This window comes from Phacochoerus africanus, chromosome 2, assembly GCF_016906955.1.
Source record: "Phacochoerus africanus isolate WHEZ1 chromosome 2, ROS_Pafr_v1, whole genome shotgun sequence".
NCBI classification, from domain to species: Eukaryota; Metazoa; Chordata; class Mammalia; order Artiodactyla; family Suidae; genus Phacochoerus; species Phacochoerus africanus.
In genome coordinates, this window is record NC_062545.1 from 47,277,681 (window position 1) to 47,299,583 (window position 21,903).

The 21,903-nt window shown below is 35.5% G+C and overlaps 1 pseudogene; it reads right to left on the minus strand.

Moving 5' to 3' along the window:
* Nucleotides 1-5,106: 5,106 nt before the first annotated feature.
* On the minus strand, nucleotides 5,107-5,218 carry LOC125121801 (uncharacterized; annotated as a pseudogene).
* Nucleotides 5,219-21,903: the final 16,685 nt, after the last annotated feature.

Consider the following 21,903-nt stretch of genomic DNA (forward strand, 5'->3'; position numbering starts at 1 on the left):
TTTTGGCCATGTAGGGTACAGTAACCTGAGCTGTTGCAGTGATAACATTGGATCCTTAACCCACTGCACGACAAAGGAATTCTAAGCTAATCTTTTTTTTGGCTTTTTGCCGTTTCTAGGGCCGCTCCCACGGCATATGGAGGTTCCCAGGCTAGGGGCTGAATTGGAGCTGTAGCTGCTGGCCTACACCAGAGTCACAGCAACGCGGGATCTGAGCTGCGCGGGATCCGAGCTGTGTCTATGACCTACACCACAGCTCAGGGCAACGCCGGATCCTTAACCCACTGAGCAAGGCCAGGGATCATGGTTCCTAGTCGGATTCGTTAACCACTGTGCCACGACGGGAACTCCTAAGTTAACGTTTTTTGATGGAAAATTAAAAGTACAGGAGAAGAAAGATTGGGTGGAAGAGAAAGGGAGAAAGAAAGAGAGAAAGAGAGAAAGAGAAAGAAAGAAGGAAGGAAGGAAGGAAAGAAAGAAAGGAAGGAAGGAAGGAAGGAAGGAAGAAAGGAAGAAAGAGAAAGAAAGAAAGAAAGAAAGAAAGAAAGAAAGAAAGAAAGAAAGAAAGAAAGAAAGAAAGAAAGAAAGAAAGAAAGAAAGAAAGACATAAGCCTGGAGGAAATCAACGGAATAAAGGGAAAAGAAAATTTAGCAGCCAAATAATGGTAGCAGACCTAGTCACTATTAACCCTGCCATTAATGGGTATGATGACATATACCAAAATAGAAAAGAGAGAATTATTGCCAAGAAAAAAGAGTAAAATTTTATATCTATGAAGTATAGGGATTCAACCCAAAATGTTTTAAATCTTAGAGTATTGATAATGGACATGAGCATGTGAGGAATGTTGATTAAAAGGAGCAGGTTAACAATACACTGATGGAGGAGTATGTATGTCTCCTCTGTGCACACAGAAACAGAAAGAGGCGATGCTCAAATGTAGGTTAGCACTTGCTTCCAAACCCTAGAGACAGTTAGGTGATTAATAAATTACGAAACATTCACCCTAGAGTTTTATGGTTCCAGTCCTAAACAGTTGAAAACAGTGGGACAAGACTGGGGTTATTGCAGAGACCACTAAATACCAATCTTTTGAGAAAGGAAGTGGATGAATCCTTAGAATCGCGCCAAATCTGCGTTATTTTCCTCATGTCAAAACATGCATTTCAACTCTAACAGACTTTTCAAAAACCATACTTTGAGGAGTCAATTTTAATTAATTAATTAATTTATTTATTTTCTTATTTACTTTTTAGGACCACACCCTCACCATATGGATGTCCCCAGGCTGGGTGTTGAATCAGAGCTATAGCCATCCATCTACACCACAGCCACAGCAATGCCAGATCCTTAACCCACTGAGCACGGCTAGGGATCGAACCTACATCCTCATGGATCCTAGCTGGGTTCATTATCTGCTGAGCCACAAAGGGAACTCCAGTCACTTTTACCTTCTGGTGTCCATCCTTATCTAGAGACTGCATGAAGTTATATCCTTTGTCTAACCTCCATTTTTCCTGTCTACTGTCTCCTTGGATATTGGACATTGGACACTAGACACCAATGTTCATCACAGTTCAGAAAATGTATTAGGTTGTATTTTAGCCTTCAGTTCAGGAAATGTATTTAGGTTGTGTCCCCTTTAGAGGACACAAGGGGAGATTTCTGGATCCAGATGGGATAAAATGAGATTTCCTGTACCTATGCCATCTGTGTGATTTATAATCTATAAGATTGAGGAGACACATAAGAAGAAAATCTGTAAGGGATATGGTGTTTCTTGAAGGTTTTTTTTGTTTTGTTTGTGTTTCAAAAACATTTTGTATACCAAAATTTAGCTTATAACTTAGGCTATTTAAGAGCATAAAAAATTACATATCCCAAAGCAGAGGGCATGCTGGGATGGCAGTGGAATGACAAAGCAATTCTGTTTGAGGAAACCAATCACTTCTACTAGGGTGTTCTTGGTCAATAACCTTCTTTACCTCCAAGTATGGAGTATTCTGAAGAGAAGACTATCAGGAATATTCAGACCTGTGATTGGAGCTGTGCAGAGAATCAGAATATCAAATGCCAGAATTCTCAAGGCCTGAACTGGCCACACTGAGATCAATGAAAGGAAAGGGTAAAAGGCTCAGCACAGCAAGAAGAATGTGCGGAAAGTTAGCCTCATTTTTCTACCCTAGCATGTTCTACCTTCCCAGCCTCACTCTTTACTAACAATGGGAAACTTTTATGGGCTTGGAATCTTCCTCAGAAGGAACACTTTGATATGATAGAGTGAAATGTTTATGAGCCAATCAAGTCCCATAACAATTATTAACGATTTGCTCCTAGCACTCTGGCTTAATCTTTTATTTGCTTTTAAGGGATTCCTTCATTTCTCAGGGCAGTTGAGTGAAACTGCGATTTTCATGGTTGAGGCTATATCTCCATGATCCAAAACAATCAGTCAATTTAAATTGTATGCTGGACAGACATAAATGAACACTTCTTCCCATGATCTCTTTCAGGCTGTTTGAATTTTTTTGTCTTTACTCAATAGCTTATTAGAGATTTTAGGCCGAAATTGTACTGAGTTCTATGTTGCTGTGAAAAATTTTATTTTGAATAAACAAATGCTGATTAAAGTTTGCTAGGAAAAAAAAAAAGTGATAGCTGTGTCTATTCACATTTATCTGTGTTTGAATCAGCAATGAGGAAATCACTGAAGTATACTTCCCTCTCAAGTTCATTACTTAGGAGCAGCCTTGGGTCCCAGTCTGGATTTGTATAGCCAATAATTATACAGTTATTTTTATGAACATAGCTCACATTGTTACAAATGAAAAGTTATCAGCAGGCCCACAATTCTGGGCCAGGCATAGGCAAATTCGACCCCTGGCCCAGGAATTTCCATATGTCACAGGTGCAATTGTTATTACAAAAAAAAAGGTAAGTTGGAAGATATTTCTACTATGGCTGCTATGGAAAAGTACAGGAAGAAGAGGGTGCCTGCTCCACGCAGGTGCTCCTCATACCTGTGCTTTGTAGGATTTGTTTTGACAATAATGACTTAGTCACAGGCCAGAGTGCTTCCAGAAGAAAAGGGTACTTTTTTTTTTTTTTTGTCTTTTCTAGGGCTGCACCAGTGGCATATGGAGGTTCCCTGGCTAGGAGTCTAATTAAAGCTGTAGCCACCAGCCTAAGCCAGAGCCACAGCAATGCAGGATCCGAGCCGCATCTGCCACCTACACCACAGTTCGTGGAAACACTGGATCTTTTAACCCACTGAGCGAGGCCAGGGATCGAACCTGCAACCTCGTAGGTCCTAGTTGGATTCGTTAACTACTGTGCCATGACGGGAACTCCCAAAAGGGTACATTTTAAATGCTGATTCCTGGTATTCGTGGATGAGGTTGAGTTGAATGAATAACAAATAAGGAATTGTTTTCCTTGCTAAGTGCCCCAGAGAAGGCAGAATATGTATCCCCAGAAGGTCATTTCAAGAATTTACTTTTTCTCTTCCTTCTCAGGATTTGCTCTGGTATTTTAGGAGGTGTGCATTGCAGATAAGAGAGTTTAAGTGCTCAAATTATATACACAGAACAATATGGAGGGATACCCTGAAAATATGCCTGTGGCCAAGAACACAAAGTTAATCTGTAGGTAATAAGATGATTTGCTTCCTGGGGACTAGATGGAGAACCGATGGTTAAAATAACCACCCATTCTTAAATTGAAAATATCTATTATGGTATTAAAAGAAAAGATGTCATATTTCACAGAATTTAATTAAAAGGAATTAAAATAGCCATAGCCAGTAGTTCAAAACAGCAAGATATCTTCACCTATTAGTAGTCAGAGGTAAAGATTGTACAATATCAATATGTTACCAACCAAGGTTCTTGACCTTCCTTAATCAAAGGAAATTGATAAGAGACCAGACAAGAAATTAAGTCAAGGCTTTATACAGGGCCCCTGCAACAGTGGGGGAAGTGAAAACAAGTAACAGTTCCCTTGGTTGCTCCCTGAGGGGAGTTAAGCTTGTTCCTTATATGGGGTGAGGGTAGGGGTGGGCTCAGGGGTCAGGCTGGAGGTGTGGTTTATGTGATCTGCCCATCCCCTTAGTGATGCTCTTGTGTAAGGTTCATGGGCAGGGTGCTTTTTCTGCTTGTAGCCTGTTTTTGCTCCTGTACCTTCAGAAGTGACAGTTGGGTTTTTTTGGTTCTTTTGTATCTTGTACATAACTTAGCCCAACTGCCCATGCCCGCAGCTATTTTCACTCCCTTGAAGTTTTTCTGTGTTTTGTTGTTTGAGGAGATGTCTGTCCAAGTGGAAGCACTGAAGCAAAGGGTCCCCCAGGCCCCAGATCCCAGGTCCCAGCCTGTGTTGAATGCACTTGCGTTAACCTCATCAAGTCAATCAGTATTTGATGCCATAGAATTTGGACCGATTTAGGGAAAATTCCTGCAAATTCTTGTCTATGGGAAAGTAATTTTAACTTAGAAAATATATGCAGTACAGGGACCCACATAATTAGATATGGGAAATGTCTATTGCTCTCTGTTTTGATGTGGGGAGGAAAAATAATATATTATTACTAATACCAAATTATTATTTTCTCCCTGAATTTATTTATTTATTTATTTATTTATTTATTTATTTATTTATTATTACATATTTTGGTTGTGCCCGTGTCATGTGGAAGTTCCCAAACCATAGGAGTGACAATGATGAGTCACTTGACTGCAAGGAACTTCTCTGCAATTTTTATTCTGTCCAAGATAATTTATATCAGCTGGCTGAAATTCTCTTTCCCAAAAAGGAATGTGGCCAAACGTATGTGTCTCTTAGTGATCAGATCCCTACTGCATGAGAGCTAAGTATGAGTAAGTGATTTCTGGCCATCATGTTAATTCAGTGTCGGAATCTGTTACCAAGGGGTGAATTAGGAAACTTCTAAGATTCATTCCTGCCATAACCCTGTATGAATCACCAAATTGTTATTTGAATGATTTTCCCAAAGTCCTCAATAATAAAAGAAAAGAGGAACAATGCAACCCAGAGACTTGCCAAGAGCACAAGGATTAAAATGCACCAATAGTTCCATTACTTCTTATCTCTGTAGGCCCACGTATAATTTTCTTAAAATGTGTATCTTTACTTTGGATTATCTTTTTAAACTGTTAAGAATAGATATTATACTTGATCTTAGCCAAAATGCCAAGAAGCAATGGATAGTGTCTTTTTAATACACAAAATTTTCTAAACAAAATCGCAATGCCGCAAATAGTGTCTGACTCAATTTTTTATATCTAATACAACATCTTAGGCACACTAAGATTTCAATAGTTTCTCGTTTTATTTACTCTAGTTGATAAATGAATCTGAAAACTAGTAATTTAGTAATTCCTGAGATTGTTATTCTTAACCCATTACCACACCTACAACTAGTAATTACTACTTTTCTTCTACAGAAAAGCCAAGGTTTTTCCCTTTCTTTACACACATCCCTTTTGCCATTCACCAAAAGTTTTTTGATACACTGGCTCTACTTTCTTTTTTTTTTATTTTTTTTGTCCTTTTAGGGACACACCCACAGCATATGGAGGTTCCCAGGCTAGGGGTCTAATAATTTAAAATATTTAAATATTGCCCTTATTGGCTAAAGCTTAGCATATATGAATTTATAACTGCTTTCATATACAGCTTTTCCCTATCCTCTACATTTCCACAAAAGCAAATAAATTAGAAAAAAGAAAAAAAAAAAACTCTGGCAAAGTTACAGAGGGAATATGCACACTATGGCATTTCATAAAACATTCTGAATTTTATTTTAGCTGTTACTGACAATAGAGCACACTTTTTTTTTTTTTTAATAAGTATTGCCAGTTAATTTAGGGTCATTTAGGTCTTGAGTCTCTGCTTTCTGGTGTATGATATTAGAACCCAGCAATCTCATTTTCATGTCAACACCTGTTCTGTTGTTAGTGGTGGCAGTGGTGTGTAGTGTGTAGTTGAACGTGTGTTGCTTCATGATATTGACTTTTTTCTCCACACCAGTTTAATCTTGTTTATACATGAATCTCTCTAAGTGTTTCTCTCTCTCAGTTTCTTTCTTTCTTTCTTTCTATTACTATCAATATTTAAAACAAAATTTTAAAAATAATAAATAATTTTGAGTGTTGGTTCTGTGTTGACCATTATGGTAGGAATTATGGAAAACATGATAGGAGATCATCCAGACCTAAAAGTGATAATAGTGTTTTTGTTTTTTGCTTTGTTTTTGTTTCTTTTGAGGAAGGACAGCGCTATTCATCATAATCAACTAGGCATATTTTTAAAATTACCAGGTCCTATCCTGGACTTATTCGCTCAGTCACTGAGACTGGGGACTTGGAATTCGTTTTAAAAAGGAATCCCAAGTAATCATGCCAATAGTGAAACCATTTTTTAAGTGGAAAATTTCTATTCTTTAAGGATTATAGCTTTTATATCATAGTCTTCAATAAACTAATTTAATCTAACATTTATTTGCTATGACAAAATAATAATATTAATAATATAAATTATTCTAATTAACCTTACTATACATCATAGGGTACTCTAAGATATTTATATTTGTTAGCTAATTTTATCCTGAAAATGGTTCAATAACATAAGATACTATTTTTAATCCTATTTTAGAGACAAAAAACATGAAGTGGGGAATGTAAAGTAATTTCCTCCAAATTATTCAACTAGTGAGTAGAAAAATAAATTTTCAATTCAGATCATTCATTCATTTTACTTGTACATAAATTCCAAAATGTAGACTCATTTTATTTTCTTTGGAATGTTGAGGATCTTTTAGAATGATTAAAATAGGGAGAAAAATCTAATATTTACCTAATTTTTTTTTTTTTTTTTTAGTTAAGGGCTCTTCATTCTATTGTGTAGTCCAATTTTTGTTGGGTGCCAATGGTTTTCTGTTGGTTAAATTCACTTTAATATTTCTTATTGTTGGGAGTTCTTGTTGTGTGCAGTGGAAACCAATCTGACTACTATCCATGAGAATGCAGGTTCAGCCCTGGGCCTCACTCAGTGGATTAGCCATCTGGGATTGCCATGAGCTATGGTGTAAATTGCAGATGCAGCTTGGATCCTGTGTTGCTGTGTCTGTGACACAGGCCAGCAGCTGCAGCTCTGATTGGACCACTAACCTGAGAACTTCTATATGCCACAGGTATGGCCCTAAAAAAGCAAAAAAAAAAAAAAAATCTTGTCATACAGGTTTTCATGCAAGGAATTCTCTCAGCTTTTGCTAATCTGGAAAATCATATAACCATCATTTAACCAAAAGAGTATAGAATTCTAATTTATTTGACAGGTTCTTTTTTATTTTCTTTCTTTTCTTTTTTCTTTTTTTTTTTTTTCACTTTATAGCTTTCACTTGATTGTTTTCCAACTTGCTTACTCATTTTTAAGAAGTCCGATGTGATTTTTTTTTCTTTCTTTTTCGGCCACATGGGTGGCATATGGAAGTTCCCATGCCAGGGATACCATCCAAGCTACAGCTATGACCAACACCACAGTAACAGCAATGCCAGATCTTTAACCCTCTGCTCTGAGCCAGGGATTGACCCTGCCTCACATTCAAGATAATACAGGGTCCTTAGCCTGCTATGCCACAATGGGAACTCCAATTCTTTTCTTTTTTAAACTACTGAAGGTAATATGTCCCCCACCACTACCCAGGTGCCTCCAAAGTATATTTTTTTTACAGAAATGTCTATAGGATTACCAATTATTTTGTTTCAGTTATATACATTAAAGAGCTGTGTAGCAGCAGAGGCTTTCTATATATACTGTTTTTAACTGTTTTGATACCAATTTGGCCAACAATTAGTGCTTTCTCTGAATAGATCTGCCCTCTATGTGAAAAGATTAAACAGGACTCCTTAAACTCCTTGGGCTGGAGAGTTTCTACATCAATAACTTTTATTCAATCCACTTACCTATTCTAGCTCACTTTAGTCTGTTTCTTCAGGCCCACCTGGCCTATGACCCTGATTTTAGTTCTATTCTTATTTCACCTATGCCCTGATTTGGTAAGCACATTCTGGCCTTCTCTTGCAGTTGGACCTGACATTCAATCCCATGAAAAATCCTATGGATATTCACCCTTCAAGGACACTGATCAGGGGCCATGGGTAAAGACAGAAGAGCTCTTCTGGTTTCCCCACTTTGACCCACAGACCTGAACAAATGACTATACCAAATGACTTATACTTCCTATTTGGGAAGACATATTGGACTGATTATTTAAATTCCTATGAAGATGCATTTCAAGGATTCACCAATTGAACATGTATATGAGATTCAACATTTTTTTTTTTTGTCTTTTTAGGGCCACATCCACAGCTATGGAGGTTCCCAGGCTAAGAGTCAAGTCAAAGCTGTAGCAGCCAGCCTACACCACAGTCACAGCAACACAGTGTCTAAGCCATGTCTGTGACCTACACCACAGCTCCCAGTAATGCCAGATCCTTAACCCACTGAGAGATGCCAGGGATCAAACCGTTGTCCTCATGGATATTGGTTGGATTCGTTAACTGCTGAGCCACAATGGGAAATCCAAGATTCAACATTTAAAATTGACTGAAAATGGGACTATTTACTACTCTCCTAAATACAAGGAGACAAATATAGTTTATATACTATTCTAAGATATTCAAAGAGGCTAGTAGAAAAACAAATAATACATTAGAACATTTTTATCACTTGGAGGTCAGACAACCACCAACACATTCCCCTGTTGTACGTGGTGCAGTGCAGATCCCTGCAAACACTGCTGACTTCTACTTCTAAAATTATTAAGGGTGGGGACTTCCCTTGTGGTATAGTGGGTTCCGGGTTCAGCATTGTCACTGCAGCAGCTTGGATCACTGCTGTGGCATGGGCATGATCTCTGGCCTGGGAAATTCTACATGCCACAGGCACAGTCATGTAAATAAGTAAATAAATTTAATTAAATATCTAAAGGTGGACTCCTGTTATCGGAATGATGAAAATCTTTCCACATAATTATTATGTTCACTAAAAGTTGAAACTCAATGTTATGTATTTACACAGATTCTTAAAATTCCAAATATAGTATTTATTTTAATGGTGTTTGAGATCATTGTTTGATAGTTTACCATGAAGATATATGAAAAAAAGTTTTTGACAAAAACAAATCTCTAAATGTGTTATTGAAGTTAGCATGGTTTATAGAAACAATGACCAATATATCAGCTGAATGATATTATTGGCAGCAATAGATGATTGAAGCCATAAATATCTGTCATAGCAAAAACTAAATAACAAGTTGAAAACAGAAATTGCCAATGTAGCATTTGTTTCAGCAAGACAAAGGAGGTCAAATAATATTTCTATTGCTTTAGGAGATATAATAAAAAGATACTTTCAGAATGTCTCCATCTCAGTAGGCTGCAAGAAAACAATGAAATGCTCTTACAGTTGATATAGGAGAACAATAGCTTGAGAGTGTGTTAAAGGTTTCCAAATAAATGTAACTTGACTTAAAAAATATTCTAAGGCATAGAGTAGAGAAATCTATGTTACTTGTTAAAATATACTGTTTCATGTGATATGTAATTATTTACAAAAAAATAAAAGTATCCTATAAAAATTAAGTCAGATTGCATTAAAAATCTACATAATTTAGTAAATAGTAATCAGCAACTGCAGTATTCTCCGCTATGATGCAAACTATAGTATAGCCCAATAAGAGAGGCTCATGTGTAGCAAATAACTATATAATATGACAGAATAAAACAAATGACAGAAGTATAAATGTAATGCCGCAGTCTAAGGGATGGATAAATCAAATCATATACAGGGATCACTTCTATGGGAAATTTTAAGACACTGTGTTTTATATATTTTGCAGGTGACTTAGTAACTGCCCTCATAACCAATTATAATGAAATCAAGACAGAAATATGATTAGATAACAGAGTAAAAACCAAAAAATTGAATTTGCATTGATTTTATTTTTTACTTCAGTGGTATTACAAAAAAATATCTCAAACTTGGAAATCAAAAGAGAGTACAGAATATCCTTTTAGTTCTTAGTTTAGAGAACTAGAGAAAAATGTTTAATAAGCATACTGAAGGACTATTGAATGGTCCAGGAGTAGGTATGAGTTTCCATGTTGCAGTTTATTATTTGGTGAGATCCCAGGTAGTATGAAGTTAAATATTAACTCGTAGACTTCAGTCCCATAGAGTGAAGTGTCACAAAGGTTAACTTTTATTGTCCCATAAGGCATGACCTAGTGATGTCACCTTGTGTCATATTCATTTGCACTTTTCTATCTTAAATAACTGTGAACTATATCAGGGTCAGCAAGGCTTTCTTCCTTTTTCTTTTCTTTCTTTTTTTTTGTCTTTTGTTCTTTTAGGGCTGCACCCATGGCATATGGAGGTTCCCAGGCTAGGGGTGTAATCAGAGCTGTTGCTGCCAGCCTACACCAGAGCCACGGTAATGCCAAATCTGAGCCACATCTGCAACCTACAGCACAGCTCAGGGTAACACCGAATCCTTAACCCCTGAGCAAGGCCAGGGATTGAACCCGCAACCTCATGGTTCCCAGTGGGATTTGTTTCCACTGCGCCATGATGGGAACTCCAGCAAGTCTTTCTTATACGGTTTCAGGTAATGAATATTTTCTGTTTTGCAGGTTATGTCCCTGCCTCAACTATTCCATCACTGTAACTTAAAGGCAGACAAAAGCAACACATAATCAAAACTGTAGCTGGGCTCTAATAAACTTTAAAGAAACTGCTAAGAAGTTGGATTTGGCTTATGGGACATATTTTTCCAAACTTGGCATTGTGTAACCTCTTTTTTTTTTTCTGTAGTTCTCTTGATATTCTTTCTTGTTGGTTTATGCATTCTAACACATGTTCATTCTATATTTATATGCTACATTTTGAACTTTGGAAAATAGCACATTGACAACTACCATATAGTAGAATAATGAGGCAGAGGGTAGTCAAAAGAAAGTTTTGTTTCCTTCCTATAGTAATTAAGTCAGTATGACTATAGTATCACAATCCTGCACAATAAAGAAATCTGGGACATTTTAAGAAGGACCATTCTTGCCTGATAACCAAAACAATATTGGTGTGACAATGTTAACTGAAATAAAATTACTGTGATACAGTTTATTGATATACTGTTTTATATTTTATATTCATGTAAAATTTTAAATAACCTAGAGATTGAAAATTTACTCAAAATAATTTAGTTCAAATATTATTTTAAAAACCCAATACAACTTGAATACTATAAAATGTATCAGCACATATCTCTTTTTTAACCATGTAATATGAAGCCATTCTTCGTCTCCTAGAAAGTAAGTGATGAGGTCACCTTGATGAATAGCAAGGTTTTCACTCAAGTTCTAATAGAATATTTAAAATATTTTGATTAGTGTTATTATTATTAAGAGAAAAGTTAATCTACTAGAAAGTACATTGTGATGGATGGTTACTGAACCTAGAGACAGCCAACTAGTCAACAGGAGATGAGGAGAAACATTAGGATAAAAGGAGTAACAGTTTATAAATAGAAAGCAAATATCTTTCATCTAGTGGATGAGAAACTGTGCCACAAGGGAAACTCTGCAGGTGCTGGAGCTAGAGGCTAACAGCTCATAACAACCTCTTCCCAGAAATGTTAAGAGAATTTTTGGTATGGCAGGAAACACAAAAGGTGTAAAACTCAGGGTCATTAGAGTCCAAAGTCTGAGTAGTTCTATTCAACTCAAGAACCCCAGTGTAGGAGTTCATGCTTGTGGTGCATCAGGTTAAGGATCCAGTGTTGTCTCTGTGGTGGCTCGTGTTTTATCCCCAGGCCAATGCAGTGGGTTAAGTATCCAACCTGCAGCTGTGGTGTAGGTCACATTTGTGGCTCAGATTCAGTCTCTGGCATGGGAACTTCCATATGCCACCAGTGCAGCTGAAAAAAAAAAAACAAAAACAAACAAAAAGCCTCGGAGTAATCACCTATACAATGCTGCATTTAATACCTACCTGAGGAAAAATATGTGAGATAATTTATATGTAGAAAAATATTACAGGTCTCAAATCCATTGTGTTAGATTTCTGTAAAATGTTGTCATAGGTTTTATAGTGAAATTTTGAAAAAAGAGGCCAAATATTTTTTGAGATTGCAAAATTATGGACTACTATGAAAGAAAATGAGAATATATTTGAGTGTTACTTAACTTAAAATTAAAGTCATGTTTATTCTATTTTTCTTTGCTATAAAATTATATTACAATGTATTTCTATTTATTGAAGAGAAAATTCATTAGTTTTAAGAGTTATAAACTGAAGACTACTAAGTTTGAAATTATCCTGTCATGGTGCAGCGGAAGTTAATCCTACTAGGAGCCATGAGGTTGTGGGTCCTATCCCTGGCCTCCCTCGGTGGGTTAAGGATCTGGCGTTGCCATGAGCTGTGGTATAGGTTTCAGACGCGGCTTGGATTTGGTGTTGGTGTGGCTCTGGTGTAGGCGGGTAGCTGTAGCTCGGATTAGATCCCTAGCCTGGGAATCTCCATATGTCATGGTTGCAGCCCTGAAAAGATTAAAAAGACCAAAAAAAGAAAAAAAAATTATGTAAGTGTTAAAACTTCCATGGTAGAAGAATGAGTATATTCTCTTAAGGTGATAAACTGTGTTTGTCAAAAGATTGTGACAAAGGACCACTGACTATGAATGCAATAGTCTTGTTATGACTAATTCTCCAGAAGTTTACAGAAAAAGGAAACTATAGATTTTCATGAATTTATAATAACAAATTAAAAGCTTTTCATTGACTAGGTTTATGGAAGTAAAAATAATTAAGGTATTAAAATAGATGACTTGTAAAGGAATGCTAACCACATTTCTTTGACATGTACAAGGTTTGACATGGAAATATGTGCACGGCTTTCTACACTCTTTTTCAAGTCTTCCACTTCCCTGATTTTACAACTTTGTTCAAGAATTAAAGCACAGGCAGAGCTTCTATGACTGCCCACTTGCATCTCTCACAAGCATCCTATCTTAATATATCTATTTCTTGCCTATCCAAAAAGAAAAGAATTGAAGAACATTTTGTACTCTATACATAAAGGAAAAAAAAAGGGGGAACATAAGATAATAAATGCTCCTCTATTCTTAAAAGAAACATAAACAAAACAAAAAACTCTTTCCAAATTTATCTTTCAGTTTCATGAATTAAAATCGTATTTTTGTTAGTGTTCAAAGCAGAATTTAGCCAAACCATAAATTCCCCCTGATAGATAGGAAGTCTAAATTTTCTCTAGAATTTTCATATCATAAGTAATTTCTGTGAAATTTGTGAACACTGTGGTAGGCAGAATAATGGCCCCAAAGCTGTCCAGCCCTAATCCTTGGAAGCTGAGTATATATTAATTTACCTGGACAAGGACTGCAATGTGACCAAGGTTTAGGACCTTGAAGTGGGAAAACTGTCCTGAATTACCTAGATGGACTGAGGTCTAAGGAAGATGCAACATTTCTGGCTTTGAATATGAAAGAAAGGGGGCATGTCACCAAGGAATGTGTTGGCCTCCAGAAGCTCAAAAAGGCAAGGACATGCCCCTATTGCCTTCAGAAGGATCACAGCCCTAAGGAGGTGGTGATTTGTTTTGACATCAATAGAAAATGAATACAGGAACCTACAAGCACTACAAATGCATCTTTGTATTTGCTTATCACCTCTCCTTTTCCTACACTCTTCATGTTGCTGGCTGACACTACCAGTCATTTAGCAGAGTTTCTCAACATTTAGCTACAGACCGTCTTTTCTCCCTGTGCCTATTTATCTATGGATCCAGTTGTTTTCCTTAACTTCTTAAAGTCTAATAAGGTAATATTGTATGTTTAAAAAAAGTTGTAGACAGGAGTTCCTGCTATGGTATGGTGGGTTAAGGATCCAGGGTTGCTACAGCTGTGACATGGTCATAGCTGTGGCTCAGATTTGATCCCTGGCCCAGGAAATTCTGTATGGTGGGTGTGGCAAAAACAAAACAAATCAAACTGCAGATATCTCTGAGAGAATAAAAGATATACAGTGCTCAGCATAGCTGCTTCTCTTGCTAACCCATAGGCATGTGCTAGTAAGAGATTCATCAGGAATGCTGAACCACCATTAGTGATAAGGCATAAGAGATGTGGTATAGAGATTATGCTTTGTACAACACACAGTGGTGAGGGTGGTGAGAAGTCTACAGAAGGTTGTTGCTTCTGATGTTGCTGTAAGCCAGCAGAGATGCAGTTGAGAAGAAAAGGTGAATATGATAAGAGATGTGGTATAGAGATTATGCTTTGTACAACACACAGTGGTGAGGGTGGTGAGAAGTCTACAGAAGGTTGTTGCTTCTGATGTTGCTGTAAGCCAGCAGAGATGCAGTTGAGAAGAAAAGGTGAATATGAACTTGGGAGAGCAGGGACACCTTGGAACTTTTAAGGACAAGTGAGAACCTAGCCTACATGTTTCTCAATGACTCCAGAGTGGATGGGAACAGTGACCTGAAGGAAAGGTTGTTAACCTTGGTCACATAGCTGAAAATGCACATAATTTAGGACTTGGAGAAGATGAAGGAAGTGAGCTTGTGCAACCTGGTATAGGTTGCCAACCAACCATGCCAACCAGGAAGACTGGTACATCAGAGACCACATCTGTGGACTTCACCAGCATCCTGTGCTCACAGGTTTCATCCTAGGAAACTTCACAGAATAATGGCTGCCAACTTCTTCTGCCACCTAAACCTCACACAAATTTATCTTGTGGTGAGTAACTCCAAACCAGAACCATTAAATCAAGAAGATTTGGGAGAATATAGTTCCATTAGGTTGATAGACTCTAATACACCAAAAGTTTCATCTATTTCAGTAATTTCTGTTAAGTTCTCCTACATGAGGCTAGCTCACCTCCCATAGTATCCACCTTACACAAGTAAAAGAAATGTCCTCTCCTGTCTGCTATTATGAGATCTTGCAGGAATAATAGTAGAGAATGACAGTGCTGGCAGTCAGGAGGCAAGGAGAAATACATTTGAATACACGTGTGAAAATTCTTATATCCAATTACCAAATATGATCTGAAATATACACCTCCAATAAACTGGCCATAAAAGGTGAGACTGAATTGCTGGATAGTTGAATTTTTCAAAATTAAGTTAAATTTATGTTAGGGAAACCAGTAATCTAACCCAAATCCAGTTTGATGAAATACGTCTCTAATGTATCACTATCAGAAATTGTATATAAACTCAGTTTACCATACTAAAAAGCAACCATTGATAGTTTAGTTTTCAGCTCTCAGATTACTATGACTTGGCACGTTTTCAAAGTGTTTTCTTTTGTGTTTCTAAGGTATAACTTGAACAAAACAAAGTCAGTTCCAAAACTAATCAAGTTCGCTCCTTGTAGAGAATGCCATTGACAAAAAAATCAACAAACGATTTCTCTTCACTGGGCTGCATTTTAGAGAAAAGAAAAATATTCCAGGGTTTTCATCAGCTCATAAGATACCCTAGAAATGGGACTGTGTATTGAAAAATAAAAATAAAATGCTTATAACAAAATTGATTCATCCTACAATTTGGACAAAATGAAAAACTGCTTTTTTTTTTTTTTTCTTTACACTGGGATATTTCTGAGTATTTTTTTTTATTTGCCTACTGCATAACTGGATATCTAAGCCCTTGACATGCATTTGTGATAATAGGTAAGGCATAAAATTATGAACACAGAAAGCCAAGAGTAATTTACATTTTAAAAAGGATAAGTCTCTTAAAATACACAAAATTGGTAAAAAAAAAAAAAAAAAAAGAAGGAAAAACTAAGATTGAGAGAAAAATCCAGCCAAGTTTAGACTTTAACTAAGAAAAACAGAGATTGGAATCAATATTCTTGCTCTGTGAGAATTTAGCGAAAAACACAAAATATCATTTTTAGAAAGTTTGCTATATACTATGCCTTATTATCTCCTTCCTTTCTTCAAAAGACTTCATCAAAGACATGAATTTCAGGATTTGAGGTATTTATTTATTTGTTTGTTTGTTTATTTATTTATTTATTTATTATCAATGCATAGTTGACCCACAATATTGTACCAGCTTCTTTGTACAGCAGAAGTGATTCAGCATATATATCTATTCTTTTCCAGCTTAATTTATCACAAGATACTGATGACAGTTTCCTGTACTATACAGCAGGACCTTGTTGCCCATCTGTTTCATATAAAATAGCCTGTATCTGCTAATCCCAAACTCCTAATTTGTCCTTACCCTCTCCCTGCCTCTTTGGTAACCATTTGTTTTCTGTATCTGTGAGGCTGTTTCTGTTTTAAATATGTTCATTTTTATCATATTGTAGATTCCACATATAAGTGACATCATATGATATTTGTCTATCCTTGTCTGATTTACTTCACTTAGTATGATAATCTCTAGGTGCATCTATATTTATATTTATATTTGACTCAGGCTGTAAATTCATACTGAAATTAAACATAACACAGTCCAATTTTAACAGATAACATCTATTTGTTGCATTCTTTTGTATGTGTTTATTGAGAAGCTTTGTTTAGATTGCTCCCTCTTCAAAAAAAAAAGAGAAAGAATGAAAAAGAACATATATACACACGAACTACATGTAGACAGAATGATCATTACAACTCAAATTGGTTAAGTGCCTACAAGGAGACACTACATTAGTTAAGTAGTAACAATCTTTTAAATTATAGTTGCTTTTTAAAATGCTGAATTTGAATTATTAAAATAATTATAAATAGAAAGAAGTATGAGCATGAATTAGCTGAAGTGAATAAAATAAATTTGGATCCTACCATTAAAAAATCACATGTGGCTAGCAGCCTTTAACATACTCCCTCCTGATTTACCTTTAAAATACCCATAAAAATTTGCACAAAAATGCATAGAGTGTGTGTGTGTGTGTGTGTGTATGTAGAAAAACTTTTTTGACATGTAGATAAAATTTCCATATATAGATTCACGTTGACAGGCCATGCATGCATTCCCTATACAAAAGTCTATTCTATCTAGTACATATAGTTATTTATTTCTCATTTCCTCTAGGTGGAAAAGAGAAGGATTTGAAATTATTATTATTATTATTTTTTGGATTTGAAATTGTATATAACTTAATTTACATATATTTTCAGCCATGTAACTGGCAATGTGATCTTCAGAAAAACAGTAAATCTCTCTCATTTTTTTTTTTTTCTTTTTCCAGAACTGCACCCATGGCATATGGAGATTCCCAGTCTAGGGGTCTAATCAGAGCTACAGCAACCGGCCTATGCCAGAGCCACAGCAGCGAGGGATCCAAGCTGCATCTGTGACCTATACCACAGCTCATGGCAATGCCGGATCCTTAACCCACTGAGCAAGGCCAGGGATGGAACCTGCAACCTCATGGTTCCTAGTCGGATTCGTTAACCACTGAAATATGACGGGAACCCCAAATCTCTCTCATTTTTTTATCAGAAAATAATAGCCAAATAGATAATATTTCATCTCATCTAAATCTTCAACAACTGAAAATGTATCATTATTTTATTTTCCAATAGGAAAAAAAGGAAAAAACTGCTGTCAATTATAATTTTTAATATGCACCCTGAGTTGAACATTAATAAAAAATATAAATGTAGATCTTGGTCAAATATAAGCTCTCAATATATTTTATCTCTTATATTTGCAATTTAATATTGCAGAAAAAAGGTAAGCAAGACCTAAAAAAAAAATCGATATTTTCATCTTCCTTCCCTATTCTCACCTGAGTCTGTGCATATTTCCATAACTTTTCTGATAATAATAGTCATTTTAGTCTAAAGATGATACTTAATCCATCATAAGAATTTTTCTTATTCTGCAGCCTTCAGAATAGTTTGGAAAACAGTTGAATTCATGTAAAAATATAATATTTATTCATGTTCCAAATTTTAGTAATTATAAATCACACTGCCATGATTGTGTTTGCTTATTTAGCTTTTCTGCTTATTGTATTGTTTCATAATAATAAATATTACCACAGTGAAATTACTAAGTCAAGTTGTAGAGGCATTCTATAGTGCTTAAAATAAATTGCCACAATTTGTTATACAGAAGATGTAACTTGGAGTCCTATTGTGGCACAGAGGTAATGAACCCAACTAGTAACCATGAGGATGCAGGTTTGATCCCTGGCCTCCCTCAAGGGATCAAGGATCTGGCATTGCTGGGAGCTGTGGAGTAGGTTGCAGACACAGCTTGGATCTTTTGTTGCTGTGGCTGTGGCATAGGTTGGCAGCTCCAGCTCCAGTTCCTGGAACTGCCTGGGAACCTCCATTAGCCACAGGTGCAGCCCTAAAAAAAAAAAAAAAAGAGGCAACTTGTGAGCCTATAATTGTTGATGTTTTAAATATATATATATATATATGTGCAAATTTATAGCTGCTTTCCAAAATTATTGGATCAGTTTAACCCTTCCTCTCAAAGCTTAGAGTGCACCAATTTACCACAATATTTAAATACATATGCAATATTTTTTTAAAAAATTGACACCCTTGCAATGAAGCAGTTTAATTTTCATTTATTTGAAAAGGTATTAGTCTTTTCTTCTATGCTCGTTAAAAATTATAGATACATTTGTTTGGATTTTTTTTAAATAGCTATTTATACCTGTATTTTTTTTCCTTTTTTTTTTTTTTTTCCTTTTCCAGGGTCACTTCTCACAGCATATGGAGGTTCCCAGGCTAAGGGTCTAATCGGAGCTGTAGACCCTGGCCTATGCCAGAGCAACAGCTACGCAGGATCCGAGCCGTGTCTCCGACCTACACCACAGCTCATGGCAATGCCAGATCCTTAACCCACTGAGCAAGACCAGGGATCGAAATGGCAACCTCATGGTTCCTAATAGGATTTGGTAAACACTGCGTCACTACAGAAATTCCTACACCTGTTGTTTTAAAGCCTAATATTATTTTGTCAAACTTTGAAATTATTCTTTAAAAGAGAATTATATAAAAACTTTATTTCTCTCTATGTATGTTAAAATTTGCCTGTGATAATGAATTATGCTGCATTTTGCTTGCCATTTATATTTTTAGAGTACAAACTCATTACATCAATTTCCATTTTACCGTCACAAGAGGACAGTTCATTTTTGCTTCTAGTTTTATTTCCATACTTCAAAGTTGATGATGTGAAAGTCAAAAAGTTTGCTAATGATACAATGTAGGCAAGACAAGAAGTGAAGATTTATATTTGACTGGGATAAAGGTATATATATGCTTTTAAAATTGGCAAAGTTAGAAAGTACAGAATGGAGGTAGGTAAGCATGCTGGATCCTGATTACATGAATCAAACTTTATAACAAGTTTTACACAGTACAATAGATGAAGACAAATCACAGACAAGTAGATAAGGAGATTAGGTAGGATTAAGAGGAATGGATATATTTTCTTGGTCATTTTGAACTATTTATTTATAGAATCAATGTATATTTAATATTATTGAGAGGATTTGTAAATACTTTATTAGGAAATACTGTTATGAAATAATATTATATAAAATATCTTGGATAGAGTTTCTTTTTTAAATACTTAGTGAAACATACATACAGAAAAATCCGTATGTGAACGTACACAACTTGAATATTTCCACATGCTTTATGCCACTATAGTGATTTTTAATTTGTATTAAACTTAGTGCTTCCTTTATGCTTGAAGGTAGGCAGAAGTTTCTGCTGTCAAGAGATTTGGAGTCAAATGTTCTTATTTTGTTTTGAGTGGTTTTGTATCTTAGTTACTCTGCACAATTATTTTCTACAAAAATATCAATATTTGAAATGACTCCACTGATTTCAAGCCATTATTTCTGAGATTTCTCATCCTCTTTTTTTCTACATATTTAATGAGATCTGAATCCTTGGTCCTTTTAGGGGAGAACACAGACTGATGTTGAAGCACAAAATAGAATGAGGCAAACCAGGAGTTTCGATCCATTCCAAGGACAGATTTGGCCTCTGTTTGCAGTAACAGGCATTTTTAACCACAGTACACAAGTTTTTGTGAGGGTAGTCAGAAATAACCTCCTTGTGAGCCATCTCTGGTCAAGAATACAGATGCTGATTTTATACTTAGGAGCATCATTGAATGTTATTAATACAATGCAGCAAAGTATGTTCAAAAGCAGACTAAAAGAGCAAAACATAGACCTTATGCTGTTTTCCAAAAACTCTTTACACTGGAGTATGTATATTATTGGGGGAGTTTTTCCCACTATAAATTTTAAATCAATTCAAACCAGAGTAGAGATTTTGGAAATGTCGGTATACACGTCTTTATAATTCAAAAGATGATATTTGGCAGTTTAGCTTTTTGAATTTTTCATCAAGTATGATGGAAATGACTATAGTTTGTTATATTTGTGCATGTGTTTCTGCTTATGACTTTTAGATAGCAATGCACACTTTGCTGAGATGCAGATGAAAATATACATAATACTTGTGGCTGAAATCATTATAATAAATACAGGTTTTACAGATAAACCTTTTTACTTTTACTCAGTAATGTATCTGTCTTGCCTACTGTTACATAGCTATACAATAAATTATTTAAAAATCATCATACAAGAAGAGAAAAAAAAATACCCCATCAGGGAACATCAAACAATTCAAAAAATTTACTAAAGGTAAATATCTGGGAAAACTAAGCATGTTACTCCTTTTCATAACTTTAAAAGGGACTGAGAAAATGGTGTTTTCTTCAGCATATGAAATAACCCTTTATTCCTCATCTAGACTTTGAAAATATAAAATCGATAGGAAGTACATTAAAGGTTTTTACAAATGTGTTCAAACAAAACTTCAAGTGAAACCAAGAATGAGAAGGTGTTTTCTAATTTACTTGATCAAAGTCTTATAAATGTAAATAATACTAAAGAATGAAGAAAGGTTTTGTTACCATAAGTGACTTTCATTTATATTATGGGCCAAGAATATGATGACTAAATTCAAAGTTCTTAATTTTAGATGCTCTTAAATATAAATACTCATTTTGTACTTCGATCAAGTATTTTATTTAAAAATTCAACCCTATGTTTTATTTTTTGCTTCCTTTATTCATTGGATTGATATGATTTTAAATCAGAAATCTAATCCTCCTTAGCAAGAATTACCACAGTGTTGTGAACAGTGCATATTTGTAATTTCTCTTTTGCCAGTAAATTAAACCAAATAGGGTGAAAATAGACTAAAGAGGAAAAGTACTCATATTTGGGGTACTTGGATCTGCATTATTCTGAGACATCAATGTGTGTTTGTTGAAAATGAACATTGCTTAGTTGTCAAAACCAAAGATTTCTGATGTAGCCGTACATCCCATCTTCAACAAGATGTATTCATTTATTTGGGTTTTCTTTTCCAAAATGATCAAGCTGGGATGAAATCATAGAAATGTTCTTTCTGAATCAGAAACAATCTAAAATTTGTTTATTACAACTAGAAATATGAAGATGTTCATACATGAAAGACATGTGGGGAAAAGTGTTCCAAATTTTCTTTTTGATGGAGAGTTATGAAATCTCATCTCTCTGTTCTAATATGAAATGCATATTTTGATCCCAGAATTACTACACAGAGAATGAACACATTCCATGCAATACCTGATATTTCACCTCTCTTCTCATGAATACATTATCCACTCTTAAGGTCTCAGCGTTAATGTCTGTACTTTACAACACTAGGTACTTTTCCTTTTACAGCTTTTGTGAAAACTTGCCCGCAATTACTAGCATTTCTTTTTTTTCTTTTTTTTTTCTCTTTGCCATTTCTTGGGCGGCTCCCGC